The sequence below is a fragment of the Lissotriton vulgaris genome, chromosome 9 (genome assembly GCF_964263255.1).
Source record: "Lissotriton vulgaris chromosome 9, aLisVul1.2, whole genome shotgun sequence".
Classification (NCBI taxonomy): domain Eukaryota; kingdom Metazoa; phylum Chordata; class Amphibia; order Caudata; family Salamandridae; genus Lissotriton; species Lissotriton vulgaris.
The window spans coordinates 788538973-788552305 of NC_141697.1; the positions used below are offsets into that span (position 1 = coordinate 788538973).

At 47.4% G+C, this 13333-nt stretch overlaps 1 protein-coding gene and 1 pseudogene across 4 annotated transcripts in view; one reads left to right on the forward strand and one right to left on the reverse strand.

The window, feature by feature from the left end:
• The window catches only part of MRPL11 (mitochondrial ribosomal protein L11), a 712335-nt gene that overhangs the window by 168823 nt on the left and 530179 nt on the right, over window positions 1–13333 (forward strand). The gene's annotated exons all lie outside the window — the stretch shown is intronic.
• Window positions 1–13333, reverse strand: part of LOC147692268 (transmembrane protein 121 pseudogene) — a 54371-nt pseudogene that overhangs the window by 39408 nt on the left and 1630 nt on the right. The window contains exon 2 of one of the 3 annotated variants that reach the window (XR_015300017.1): window positions 10561–10721. The exons of 1 other annotated variant lie outside the window; for it this stretch is intronic. The product of XR_015300017.1 is annotated as a transmembrane protein 121 pseudogene, transcript variant X1 (transcript). Of the gene's footprint in view, window positions 1–6650; window positions 6739–10560; window positions 10722–13333 lie in introns of those variants that run through there. One more of the 3 variants, XR_015300019.1, reaches the window with a different exon arrangement.

Consider the following 13333-nt stretch of genomic DNA (forward strand, 5'->3'; position numbering starts at 1 on the left):
GCCTGGTGTCCATTGATGCTCACCCATTGGCTGTACTTCTGGGTGTTAGCGGGTAGGGGGACCCGCGGGACCATGTCTTTCCCCCCTAAGCAGGCTAGAGTCATGGCGGCTGGCTCCCACTCTTGATGCTCTTGTTCGTACTCTTCCTGTTCCTCGGAGATCTGTTCTTCCCCTAGGGCTGCAGCGGCCACTTGGCGGGGTCTTGGGCTCTGGTACTGCGGGCAGTTTGGGTCGTTCGCATAGTGGCCGACTCGTTGACATCGGTGACACGTGACATTGGCTCTGTACCCCGGTCGCGCTGGGGTGCTGCCCCGGTTGGCCGGGGGGGTGGTGTTGGTAGCGGGGGCGACCGGGGCGTTGTCTCTTCCTCGCCCTTGGCCCCCTCCTCCTCCTCTGGGTCGGTGCTGACCATTGTTGTTCCGGTTCTGTTCGTAGGACCCATTCCGGCCCACTCTGGTGATCTCCCACCGGTCAGCTTCGGCTGCGAGCTGCCGGGGATCCGTTAACTTGCTGTCGAGGAGGTGTTGGCGGAGTTCAATGAAGCAATTGTTCGACAGATGCTCCCATACCATCAGGTTAAATAGTTGCTCGTAGGTCGTGACGTTGCTTCCTCGGATCCAGCCCTCGAAGGCTCGGCTAAAGTATGTTACATAGTCCACCCAAGTTGTACCCGGGATGCGGGTGCAGTCTCGGAACCTCTGACGGTACATCTCGGGTGTGAGACCATAGCGGGTGAGGAGGGCCGCTTTCATATGGTCGTAGGAGGTCATCTGGTGGTCCGGGAGCTGTAGTAGGGTGTCGCGGCCCTCATTGAGGAATCTTCCCCAGAGACCGGCTCCCCAGTCGCTTCTATCGATCCGGTGTGCAGTCATAGCGATTTCATAGGCTTTAAACCATTGCTGGATGTCGTCCTCTCTGGAGTATTCTCGGACAACATCCTTGGGGATGTGTACCTTTTTGTCTGTGGCCCCTGAGGTGGGGGGTCGCTCGGGTACCCCTGCTTCTTTATTCTGCTTGCGTAGGTTGATCTCGGCTAGGTTTCGTTCGTGTTCGTACGCTAGTTTTTTTTCCTCGAGCTCCCTTTGTCTCTGTTTCTCCTCTCTTTCTTCTCGGAGACGCAGGTGCTCTAAGTTGATTTTTTGTTCGGCCAACTTAAGTTCAACGTCCATTTTAAGTCGGGCCATTTCTAGTTCGTGTAGTCGGGTCCTTTCTCTTTCCTGGATCTCGCCTTGCGAGAGACCCGTTCTTTGCCCTTCCGGGGCCGTGGTCGTTTTTTCTACGGTGCTTTGATCAGGGGTTCCGGCAGCCCCGGTTTCTGCCCAAGATTCTAGGGCATGCTTAAAATCGTCCTTGGTACTCAGTCCGGTGGTAGCGATACCCAGTTCGATGCAGAATTGTTTAAGTTCACGATGGTTGTACTCCTCCAATTTCTCCATTTGGAATTTCTCGGTTGATCCGCTCTCTTTCGTGGTCATTGTGACTTCGTCGTGGGGTGAGCTACTCTCTGTACGTTTATGCGGTGATTCGGATCGCGCCGCTGGCCACCAATGTTAGACGGACCGGGAGGGTCGGCCGAGGTTACGGGGAGAGGTCTCCAGGGAGAGCCGTCTCCAACGACTGTACAGATAAGTAACTTCCCCCCCACAGACGGAGACCACACAAGGTTGAAGGTTAACGAGACTTTATATGCAATTCTTAGGTTACGAGGATGGATACAAGGAGGTCTGGACTCAGGGGTCCCCTCGGTTCTAGTCTCTGGTTTAGGAAAGGGGTAGCGGGACAGTCTTAGTTACCAATGAGTACAAAATAGCTCTCAATCCTCGAGCTCGGCGTTCTAGATGATCGGGCCGTGGAGGAGCCAAGCAGGTCCCGAGATGGATGAAGGAAGGACGACGGTCCGCGGCGGAGCCTGCAGGTCCCGGTGGAAGATGATGGTTACAACGGTCCGCGGCCACGCCAGCAGATCCCGACGACGATGAAGGATGAAGGTTACGACGGCTGTGGCAGCGCCAACAGGCAGGACGATGGTGCACAGGACAGAGCTATGGCAGCGCCAGTAGTCCGTCCAGGATGAGTTCCTCTTTACGTCTCTCGACTCCAAGATACAACTGCCTTCCTGCTCTGGAGCTGCCCCAGTTATAGGGCTGGCGTGCTTTGATGTCCGGACCCTCGCACTTGGAGGTCGGGAGGTCCGGGATGGGGGAGTCCAGACACCCAGCAGGGGGGTGGAGCCAGCGCCCGGGGAGGCGATGGGCGAGCGGCACTTGGTGGGGGAGAGCCATCGGCACCTCTTTCTCCCATTGACTTGCCAAGTAGCCCGCTCACCTCCTGGGTGGAGGGTGGTGCCGGAATGTCTGAGGCCGGGCCAGGCCCAGGGTTGAGGTCGATCGGGGGCCAGGCGGCCTCGTGGTGGAGTGTCCAAGATGGCGCCCCAGGCTGGGCGCGTGGGCCGGCAGTGGATCGGACCCTCGAGGTCGGCAGGCTCGAGGGCAGGGGTCCCTGAGGGGACGGAGGACGTGCAATGGTGGTGTGTGGTACTTGCGGGACTGGGCTCAGGCCTGGTTGGGCCGGGGGAGAGCGGCCCTTCATGTGGCCTGTCCAACAATCATACAGAACACAGCAGACTAAATTGTGTCCAGCTCTTAAATAATAGGTGTTATTACTGCCCAAATCAATTGTATCTATTATATCGACCTCTGAAGCCTGGAAGGCTGAGTCAATCCCGCTGGGATAGGAACTGTAAATGCTCAGTGGACACAGATGTAGCCTCTAGGCGCCCAAACTACTGTAGTGTTTTAATAGTGGATACACTTTTTAATTAAGTGTACTGTGCTGTACCCAACCGTGGTAAATTGCTTAAAATCAGTGGTTCCTCTATTAGTATAAAGTGTTTTAATGATACACGCAAGGCCTGCCTATGAAACCATTTGTGCGGGGCAAAGTCCCTTTATCTTCAAGGGTTCATTCTAAATTCTGTGCGGTTGTCAAAGGACCAGACTTACTTAAAGGCAAACATGGAGCTAAGAACCAAAAAATGAACAACATTGTGTACAACTCATCAAACTAAAATGGCCTTAATGTGCCCCTGGCTTCTAGCAGTGAACTTACTGAGAATTCGAGCAGAATGGGTTTTTATTTGACTTCAATACAGGCGTGTTAGTTGTTGGCGGAGATCGGTCGTTTGATCAGGTTTGTGACAAATGCTTGTTAGTGGATAACTGGACTGTTCCCTCCGTTTTAAGATTGGTAAATGAAAGGATTCTTAGGACCAAGATTCCAGTACCCTCGGCAGCTGGTTAAGTGTGACTTGTTGATGTACTGTCACTATTATTTCTGATGATGTCCTTTGGTGTCAGTCTATGGACCCAGTAGGGAGGCAAGTAGGAATCTATTTAGTTGTCAGTTTTATTTTTTATTCAGGGTTGTTTTCTGGGCGATTTTGACCGGGGTTTTACAAAATTGTTACAGGGCATTAACTTTTCTAGATTTTGAAAGTTAGCCGTTTTCACCAATTGCCGGGTTTGTTCAGCATTGCATAGTGACTGTTGGTATGTAATGTTTGAGAGTGAGGTTTAGAATATGCCAATGGAAAAGTTTGGAACTTTTTATTTGGGGACACTTTTTTTTTTTTTTAAAGGGGTTTCTGTTGAGATGGTTTGAAGGAGTTTTTTTGGAAGTCCATTTTTCTTGTACAAAGTTAGATGAGCTTGCTGTCTCCAGGTTCATTCAATTTTCTAGCGTTTGTTTTGGATATTAGTGACTTTTTGATATACACATGATATTTTGACTTGAAGGAGGTTTGTTGAGAGGGTAGGCGATCTTTGGGTTGACGGGTATTATTTTTAGGATTGTATAATGGGTCGCCCTGTGAGGGGATGTGTGCTTTGCACTCAAGTTATTCTGGAGGTTGGATTGGGAAAGTAAGTAAGGGATCTGTTGTGGTGTGTGATAGTGCTGTATTGCTGATCAGTGAGGACTGTGAATGGATGATCATGTGTGGAGTGGTGTTGTAGTCTGTCTATTCTGCGCAGGGTATTTTTTTGTTGTTTTCACTGTGACATGGAAATGAACGCTTTAATTTGACATTTTGGTAGAATAGCTCTGGGACAGCCTTGTCAGGACCATTTCAAATTATGGTCCAGAAGAGGTGTCCCTGTGGGCAGTGCCAAAGGATTTGCAATTTAAATTATTCCAACTCTTAAAAATTCATCTAATTCTTAATACGGCCAGTGAATCTGAAATGAGCCCTGGGTATTCTTTTTTTGATCTTCCTGCACCGCTTGGCCCAAAAGCAGCTGTGCTGCAGAAAGGCGAGAACCTAAGGCTCACGGGGCTTCATGTCAAGTGCCTGCATGGAGGCAGTCACCTGTTGGAAATGGGCCTAGGATTTCAAAATCCCAGAAGGTGTTGGTGAACACGATGGAAAAGGAACTGGCTCAAAGTGGAACAATATGATGAACAGCTGGTAGGCAAGGGGTTAAGAGGAGCATGAGGCTGGAGAAGACAGGGAAATGAAAAAGATGTTGAGAGGATGGTAATGAGTGGTAGGTGAGGAGGAGCAGTTCCGTGACAGTGGTAGATGAGGAGTAGCGAGGGGAGCAGAAAGGATAGAAACAGCACAGCACCAAAGAGTGTTAACGAGCTTGGGCTGAGCAGAGTGTGTGAAGAAGCTCGGGATCAGCAGAGGGTAAGAATGATTGGATTAGGGATTACATCGAGCAGTAATCATAAGATGGTGAGGGGCAGCCCTGTGTTGGCAGGAGTGGGGGGTGAGATGGAGGGAGGGATGTCTGTGGTATTGGCCAGGTTCCACTCTGGTAAATCTAACATATTGAAGATCTAATCTCCTCCCACACATTTGACCACATTATGTGGTCCTATGGAGGTCCACGTGCTTCAATTTTGGGAAAAGTGTGTAGACAATTTATTTAGAAGTGTGTGTTCCTAAACTCACTAATTGCCACTTTTTATTTCTCCCAGAATCAGGATTTTTTTTAAGTGATATGGTTCCCTTCCAGGCCCTATATTATTGTCCTTAATTGTAGCAAACAAACCTTTATTCGATTTCTCAACAAGGATTGTAAAAATCCTTGAGGTAATCCATATCAGGATGCACTCCTTTTGATTTCATGTTTTACATTATCTTGCATACGCTAATAGTGTTTGCTTTTTCCAGGTATTGAATTTCTGAAGTCTTTTTCATGCAGCATGTGACTATTGAATAGCATACTGTGGCCTGAGTCTCCTCTGGCTGTCAGGTTGAGTTTAATTTGTGGGTGGGTATTTGACGAGTCACGACTGCGAGCTTTGAAGCGGAGGCTGAAGGCAGTGCAAATTTCGCACAGTGGCTCCCAGTCATAAAGGCGTTCAGACTACAAGCACATCCAATCCTTGTCTTGTCTGGAGAGGGCACAGAGCAATGGCACATACGTGCCAGTTTCAGTTGTGAATAGATTCGATTTGAAAGTGTTTGAAGGAGGCACACAGTTGTCAACATTTTAACAGTACCAAAGGAAAAGCAGGGCTTGCTGGTGGGTGTGATGTGTGTGTTTGGGGTGTTGGCATAGTATAGAAGATGAAAGAAAGTGTGTGAAAAGGTGAGAGCAGAAAGGGGTAGCTGAAAAGAGAAAAAACGCTAAATATGCAGGAGAATGATTTCAGAATTATACACTGCAGCAAAAGGGGCAAGTATCTAAAAGAGTGAGAGACTACAGAAGAAAGTGGTATGAAAGGGGGAGACAGGAGTGACAGTCACTGCGAAGACCACCGCCCCCTTTTAGATCTTAGTACTTCATACTGCCATGTTTTCAGAACTCAACATTTCCAATCCTAATTGTTCGCAGCAAAGACTTTCTATTACTTATTTATTTGCTATTGCTCACGAACATTGGAAAAGCTAATAGGTATAACTTGTTTTAGGTGTATGACCAGGTGTGTGCGACATTGGATGCAATAACAGATAGATCAAAGAGTGGCACTGGCACCGAAATACTAGTTAGGTGGTCCGCTGTGTTAAGCACACAAAGTCTACATGTTTTAAGACATGCACGTAAATACACATGCCCCAACCCTTGGAAAAGATTCCGCGTTATGCTCCTTTGGCCATACCATCAAATTGAGGGTGTAAACGAGTACAAGAAAGCACCCGGGTTACACATCTGGTTAATATAGGTAATCAAGAAGAAACACATACGACTATAGCCCTCCTTATTGCCATTTAGAGAGAAACCTAAAACTCACTGCTTCTTAATCCTCTTACCTTCCTAGTAAGTATCCCTTGACCCCGCCCGCCATCCTCTGTGATAATTGTTTCTGTTTTTCACGCTGTGTCTTTCACATGTTGGATATATGTCCTATTTGCTATTTACAACCCTCCACTGACCTATGAAGGTAGACCCACACTTCATAATTGACAATTTGCACCCAGTAATATAAAATAAGATAGTGAAAGGCCTCTGTTTGTCAAATGGCGGTTAAGTGTCCAATGTGGATTCATAGGTAAGTAAAAAAAATAGTATATTATATATATATATATATATATATTTTTTTTTTTTTTTTGCAGCCTTTAACATTCTTGCTTGAATGATAGAGGTGAATACAAGCCCTCTGCTCCCCGTATCATGACCAAACTACTTTCTGATCAGCCTTACCTAATATCATAGAAAGTTGGTGCACACCAATTCAAGGCATCTTAAAGTACTTTTTCTTCTAAAAGTCTTTCGTAGTGGTGGTAAATGTTTGCACTGGGGAAAAAATTAGTAAATTTCTTTAATTTTTGCCCAATATGTAATGATTCAAATTGGTAAAACCGCAAGCCCACTTTACATGAAGACCTTTCCCTGCGGCAAAATAGTTTCCTTTAAATATTGGTAGTTCAGTTCCCTACAATTTGTCATATTATGTGAAGTTTTGCACTATCATGAAAGGAAGCAAATGCATTTTCAAACTGGTTTGAAGCTTGTGTCGTAGGAAACAGGGCACCAAACCCCTTTCTTGTCAAAAGTTCGGACTGGGGTAGAGATTGCGGTCCCTACTGCTTTTGCAATGTTTTGCACTGTTTTTTATTACTTAGACAGTCAGACTAGGGAATACTTATTTTGTTCAAGTTACTTTCCTGCATATTTTAAAACCGAAGCAGAATATGGTTTCTCTATTCCCTATGTTGTGCGCCCCAGGATTACCTGCAAATCAATATGGCCTATTAATTTGCATATTAATGCCATGGTACATGGAATACTATTTGTGCAGCACATTTTTCCATCACTCCCCATTATGTAAACAGAAACATGGTGCAGAATTGATGCTGTAAGTACCACTTCTAAAGTACTAATTCACAAAAGTACAACTTTAAGAATGTGAATTATATTATCCTCGGACTGTGACTAAACTGCTTTATTTCGAGCCCTAGTCTGTGAGTATATGCTATTTATTGCACGTTGGCAAGAAAGTTTACAACTAAATCTTGTAGTTGTTCAAACAACTTCGAAATAGGACCTCGACGTGGCCATGGTGACATGTAAAGCTTTACAAAACTCTTAATAAATAAATAGAATACATACTCCTGAAAAAATAACTTGGGGTGCTAAATCTGACCTGGATACAGCCTGGGTTTGCTATAGGAAACCCTTTTTGGAACGCTGCAGTTTTCATAACGCACACAGAAAAGTAGTTTCCCAAGTATCTGGAGGCATTCAAATCTAATTATCTAGTATTGAACATAACTACATTTCCAATTGTGTTGCTACCAAAAATGCAGCGACTTCATCCCTGTGGTTGCAGCTAATAGCAGTGTTATTCTTAGTAATAAAGCAAAACAGAAGCAAAGTACAAAATCCTTGCCTAACTGTGCCTGTGGGAAGCTTCCCTTCGTGTGTTTGTGAAGAAAAAATACTTCTCTAGCCACATATTCCATGAAAATCTGATAGTTGTCGATATGACAATGTGCACTCAAGCCCAGCTCGTTGTCTGAGAGAACTCACAGATCCTTTGCTTAACTAGATGTGTGTGTGTGTCAGAGAGAGAGAGGAGGGAGGGAGGGAAGGAGCGAGGGAGAGAGAGACTTCCCATCGCAGTGGGTGGCATTTCACTATTTTGCAGTCGTTTACCAGAATACAGCCATTTGAGCGGACAATCCTTAGTGTTGCTGGTGAATTAATGTGCTTCTCTTGGTATGCTCCCCACTTAAAATTAGAGCATCCCAGAACACATTTTTTTTAATTTACCAGAAACATGTCTTTCCCTTCTAAATCTTCAGAAACAAATGCTCCTTTGCATTTTTGTTTGCCTGAGTGCATTTTTTATTTCTTTGAAGTCACTTTTTTTTTTTTAAAAAAAAGCTCGATTTTCCCCCGCCCCTTTTCAGTCAGCAGTTGTGTTGCAGATGGGATCCTGCTGTTGTTGCAGTTAGCATTCTGCACCTGTGACATCTACGTAGTTTGCTTGCACAGGCTCTACCTATGCTTGCACCATCCTTTACCAAGGGCGAGGCTAGACGAGCCCGCCTTTAGGGCCCGGCCCCCGGCCCACGCAACGCCATTCGGTCAGTGTAGGTGGCCGGCCGCCCTATGGGAAGCCGGCCAGAGGAAGTGCTTCTGGGGCGGGAGGTGACGCACGTCCGGTGTGGGGCGGGGGCAGAGGCCGTGACCTATTTAGGTCAGGAACACAGGGATCTCGGCCTCTTCCTTCGCCTACACCGGACCTGCTCTCACCCTGCTGGCCCCATACCCCTCGCCTTAGTTTAATACTTTAACTCCCACCCACCCGTCCCCTAATGCAGTAGTTTGAGGGGGTGAGTTGCGGAAAAGAGACATTGGACTATTGATATAGACTTGACTTACAAAATGGACGGGAGTACGCCTTGCGCACTCCCTAGGCCAGCACTGAGGGGAGAGAAGGTAAGCTCTCCGCAGGGGGATGGAGGCCACCGGTTGGGGAGGCTAGGGCGACAGGTACGAGCCTCCTGGGATCCTGGGCAGCCTGGTGGACGAGAGGTGGGGCCCTGGAAATGGCGGACAAGGACCCGAGGGCTGGAGCCCATTACTCAGGGGCGCAGGTGGGTTGCACCTTGCGTGGGCATCTCGGCCTGGGAGATGCGAACCAGAGGGCCCCTTGGTGCTGGGGGATAGAAGAATATTTTAAGAGCAAATGCAGCTTTAATAATGAACAATGCAATTTCGATAATATGCTTCAATAATAGCTGATGATGTTTTGCTAATGTGTTTTCTGTTAATCATCTATTGTCATGTTTATGAGTGTTGTCATTAAACATGGCCTTTTGTACACCCACCTTATCTCAAAGTTTGATTAATTGGTGGGTAGGGCGGGCGTGGAGCATGCTGGGGGATCCGGGCCCTATACACTCCAGATGTCCTTGAGAGCATGCGTGAATCTTGCACTCTTTGTTTTATCTTTCCAATGTATTTCAAGATAGCTGACGTCACTAGTTATAGTGGCGGGAGCAGCTGTCCCAGATCCTTGAGCCTCCTCTCAGGCATCCTTCGGACTTCACTCATAATGGTTCACTTCTTCTACACCCTTGAATAACTAAGTTTTATATTAGATTCATTTGCATTGGACACGTACTCCCTCCCCTACCAGCTGCTATTTTCTGGTGTGCCACCTCTCCTGTCCATTGCTACCCTTAAACCTCTTCCGGTGAGTCTTTGTGATACGCAGTATAAATCCATCAGTGTTAGCAAACCAGGCGCAGGTCTGGTCACAGCACACTTTTGTTGTGGACACTATATCTGTACCCTGTACGCATGGGCACTTAATGTTAATGAACTGTCAAGCAACAGAACACTGTAGAGCAGAGGACGGGTACACGTGAGAAGGCCTTGCGTGCTCGCCTGCCGAAGGGCCTCGAGGCGCATGAGCTCCCTCGAGGAGAACTAACCGTCACCTGCTTTGTGAAAAGAAGTGTTAGATTAAGTCTAATCTGTAGCGGGTCATGCTCTATTTTTTCAGCACCCCCCCACCCCCCACACCTTTGGTTTGTGCGGGCACACACATACACTTAGTTTTCCTTCTTTCGTCCCTTCAGGGATGCGTGTGTACGTACAGTGCGCATGCCACGCCCCCTACATCAGTGCAGTATTGTTTATTGTGTGGCTTACATAGGTTCAATGCTTATTCCTCCGAATTGCACGTGTTTGGGGGCGGATGACGAAATCCCTTGGTATAGTCTCACCTCAGTGCCCAGCCATAATTGCTCTCGCAGATACGGCTTCCTATCCTATACTTTCCTTTTTACAAATCTGGTTCTCAGGTGTGTGAACCAAATTCGCTCAAGTGAAACAATCTAAGCCCACCTCCCACAATGCATTAGGGGTTTCACATGAAAGACAATTGCTATAAGCATGGTGTCATGATGGCATAGAGGAAGGTGGTGACCCGAGTTCTGGCTTACAACTGACGGCCGGTGTGGTCTCTGGCGAGTCCCTTACATGCCCCAGCGCACCCATAACCTCGTCTTTGTAATCCAGCAGTGTCGTTTGAGAACAACCCATGGCTACCGTAGATGTAGGCGTCCTGCCAGACTCCCCCGCTCCCGAGGTTTACCTGCACGGCCTCCTTGTTAGCGCCTTCCAGGACTCGAGCTTCAAAGCGGGGCTGCATCCATGGCATCGGCTCTCCTGTCTCGCCCTTCCGCTTCACCCATCAATGCTTTGCATTGTAAACACTGATGTGCAATGGACAAGTGGCTGTAAAGGTCCCACCATCTGTGGAGAAAAAACGGTAGTTAAGTGGAGGTGAGCTTACCTCTGAAGGCTCGGTGAGCAGGGTCGGATTGGGATCACAATTCGGCCCGGGCACTGACGAAAAAAGTGGCCCACATTCAAGAGGTGTGGCCCATATTTAAGGGGTGTGGCCCACATTCAAGGGGCGTGCCCTTTCATGAAACACCATTTGCACAGACAAGGAATGAAAGTGGGAGGATACTGTTCTTGCACAGGACACAGGGCCAAGGTGACAATGGCCTACATGCTGAGCAACTAAAAAAAATAGCAAGGCCCCTTTTTGTCACAAAATCATTCCAGCCCTCCAGCACAGGAGCACCTGAAAAGCAGCAAAGCCCCTGCTATTACTAACCTACTTAGCCCTCCCCAGACCTTCAGCTCAGGAGCACATGAACAGAGGTAAGGCCCCTGCAAATAGTAAATTAATCAACCCTCCAGGCCTTGGGAAAATGTCCTGGCAGGGGAGCACAAAACACAGCTTTCTGGGTCATCCAAGGTAGCCAGGTAGCCAGGGGGGAGGCTGAGGTGAAGCTGGTGCATGGGAAGTGCCTTTCCAGTGTGTTCTGGCAGTTTGAGTATTTACCATTTACTGTAGTATTACCCTTGTACCTGTGTATGGTACCCTTTTGTAACTTGCACACGTCACTTTTCTCTTGTAACACACTGTATGCTACCTCTCACTTTTGTTTGCTTTAGATACTCGCACAAGGGCCACCATTGCCTACGTAACGTTTGTTCTTGTGCTGGAGTGTCTGCCATTAATTGCAGTATTATACCTCTACTTGTATTTTGTACGCTTTTGTAACCTGCACACATATCACTTTTTCCTCTTGTAATGTATTGTTTGCTCCTCTTGTATTTTGGTTGCTCACTATTGTCACTTTTGATTCATGTAACTTAACGTTTGCTTTTGTAATTTGTCCACTTATAATTTTCTCCTCATGTATTATTGCTGTTCCTAGTGTGAAGCGCTCCGACACCTTCGGGTAAAGTCCGCGCTATATAAAATCGCATAAATAAATAAATAAAAATAAAAATTCCAAACATCACCAGGCCCCCACAGCAAGACCCATTCTTCCTCACCCACTATGCCCTGAATGTGAAGGGCTGTGGGCGAGGTGTTAAGACTAACACAGTTTCTGGGCTGCATGGGCGCCAGGGGGGCGAGGTGCAAATGGCTCAAAGGCCTGAGAAACACCTGGCCCCCAGGGAGGCCGATTATTGCAAACAATCACCCCTCCCCAGCCCAGCCTCAGCTTGATTGCTTGGCAGGGTAGGGGTGAAGGAGAGGCCACAGCTGACAATTGCTGTCTGGCCGCACTGCGAGGCTGCTTTCATTTTCTCTGTCTCTGTGGGCCGTTTTTTTTTCTCCCCTTTCCTAGTCCACTCTCTGTGGACTGGGACAGGGGAGAAAAAAAACGGCCCACAGAGGGCACTGAGGCACCGGCCCTTCGGCCCATGCCCGCCTTGCCAATCCGCCCCTGTCGGTGAGCGATGGACTCGCACCTCGGCCACTACCCCTTCATGTCTCCCTCGCGCTCTGGCGCTTCTCTCCTTTCACCCATCTCCCTTCTCATTTGGCCCTCTCAGTGGTCATTTTGTAAAAAAAAAAAAAAAAGTACTGGAGTTCTCCTCAGAAAGCAGCTTCGACTAGCATCGTGTTAGCACTAACACAGAACCAACAACCCTACAAGTGGGGAGGGGATATGGCTTAACGGTCAGAGGTGCCGACCTCGGAGCAGGGGATTTAGGTTCAAGCCTCCGCGTGGGCTGAACATCCTGTGGTTCTGGTTGAATCATTTAATCTCTATCTGTCTACCAATAATCAATGTGTCCTTAACTAGTGCCTAAGCACCGGTGTTGATGATTAAGTGCTGGTGCTAAGCACCGGAAACCACCAGCTCAAATTAAGCACTGGAGCCCTCTCCTTCGCTTGTCCCAAGTCCTTTACTCTGGGCTTTAAGTGGGATGAAAAAAACTGGGGGTCTCTCCTATGGGCAAGGCCACTGTAATTAAGGTCGTGTTTTAAAACGCTCAAGCTAAAAATGTATTCTTAGCATAGTGTGGTGCCCCAGTTTATTTTTCTGCCTCTGTCCATTCATTGATCCAGATATATAACACAAGTAACGTTACACCTGCAATAAGCCAGGACTATTGGCTTTGTTAATGGTTGTAAGTTGCATAACATAAATAAGCAACAACTATGGATTTCTTGTGTATTAAATTGAAAATGGTTTAGTTCTTGTTGACGATGTTGTGGCCAAAGGCTAGAGCAGCCTCCGAGTTGAGAAAGCAGGTTCGAGAATGACGTCTCGTGATTCAAAAAAGTATTATTTCCTTGTGCAATGTAACTGATGCTCATGTAAAGCGCTCCAAATTTGCACTATATAAAACTGCAAAAACGAGTCTCTTTGAAGTTACATCAAAAGCAGTGACCATTTTTGTCACCCTGAGGGTAAAAATGGAGAACTCGATAGGGACTCCTCTCGGCACCTGCTTTTAAAAACTGCCGCTGCTTGGCCCCGGGAGGACCCGGCCCACGTAAAGCCATGTCTTTACTTTTTAGCCTCCTTCCGTTTTCCCGTGTTTTTTCA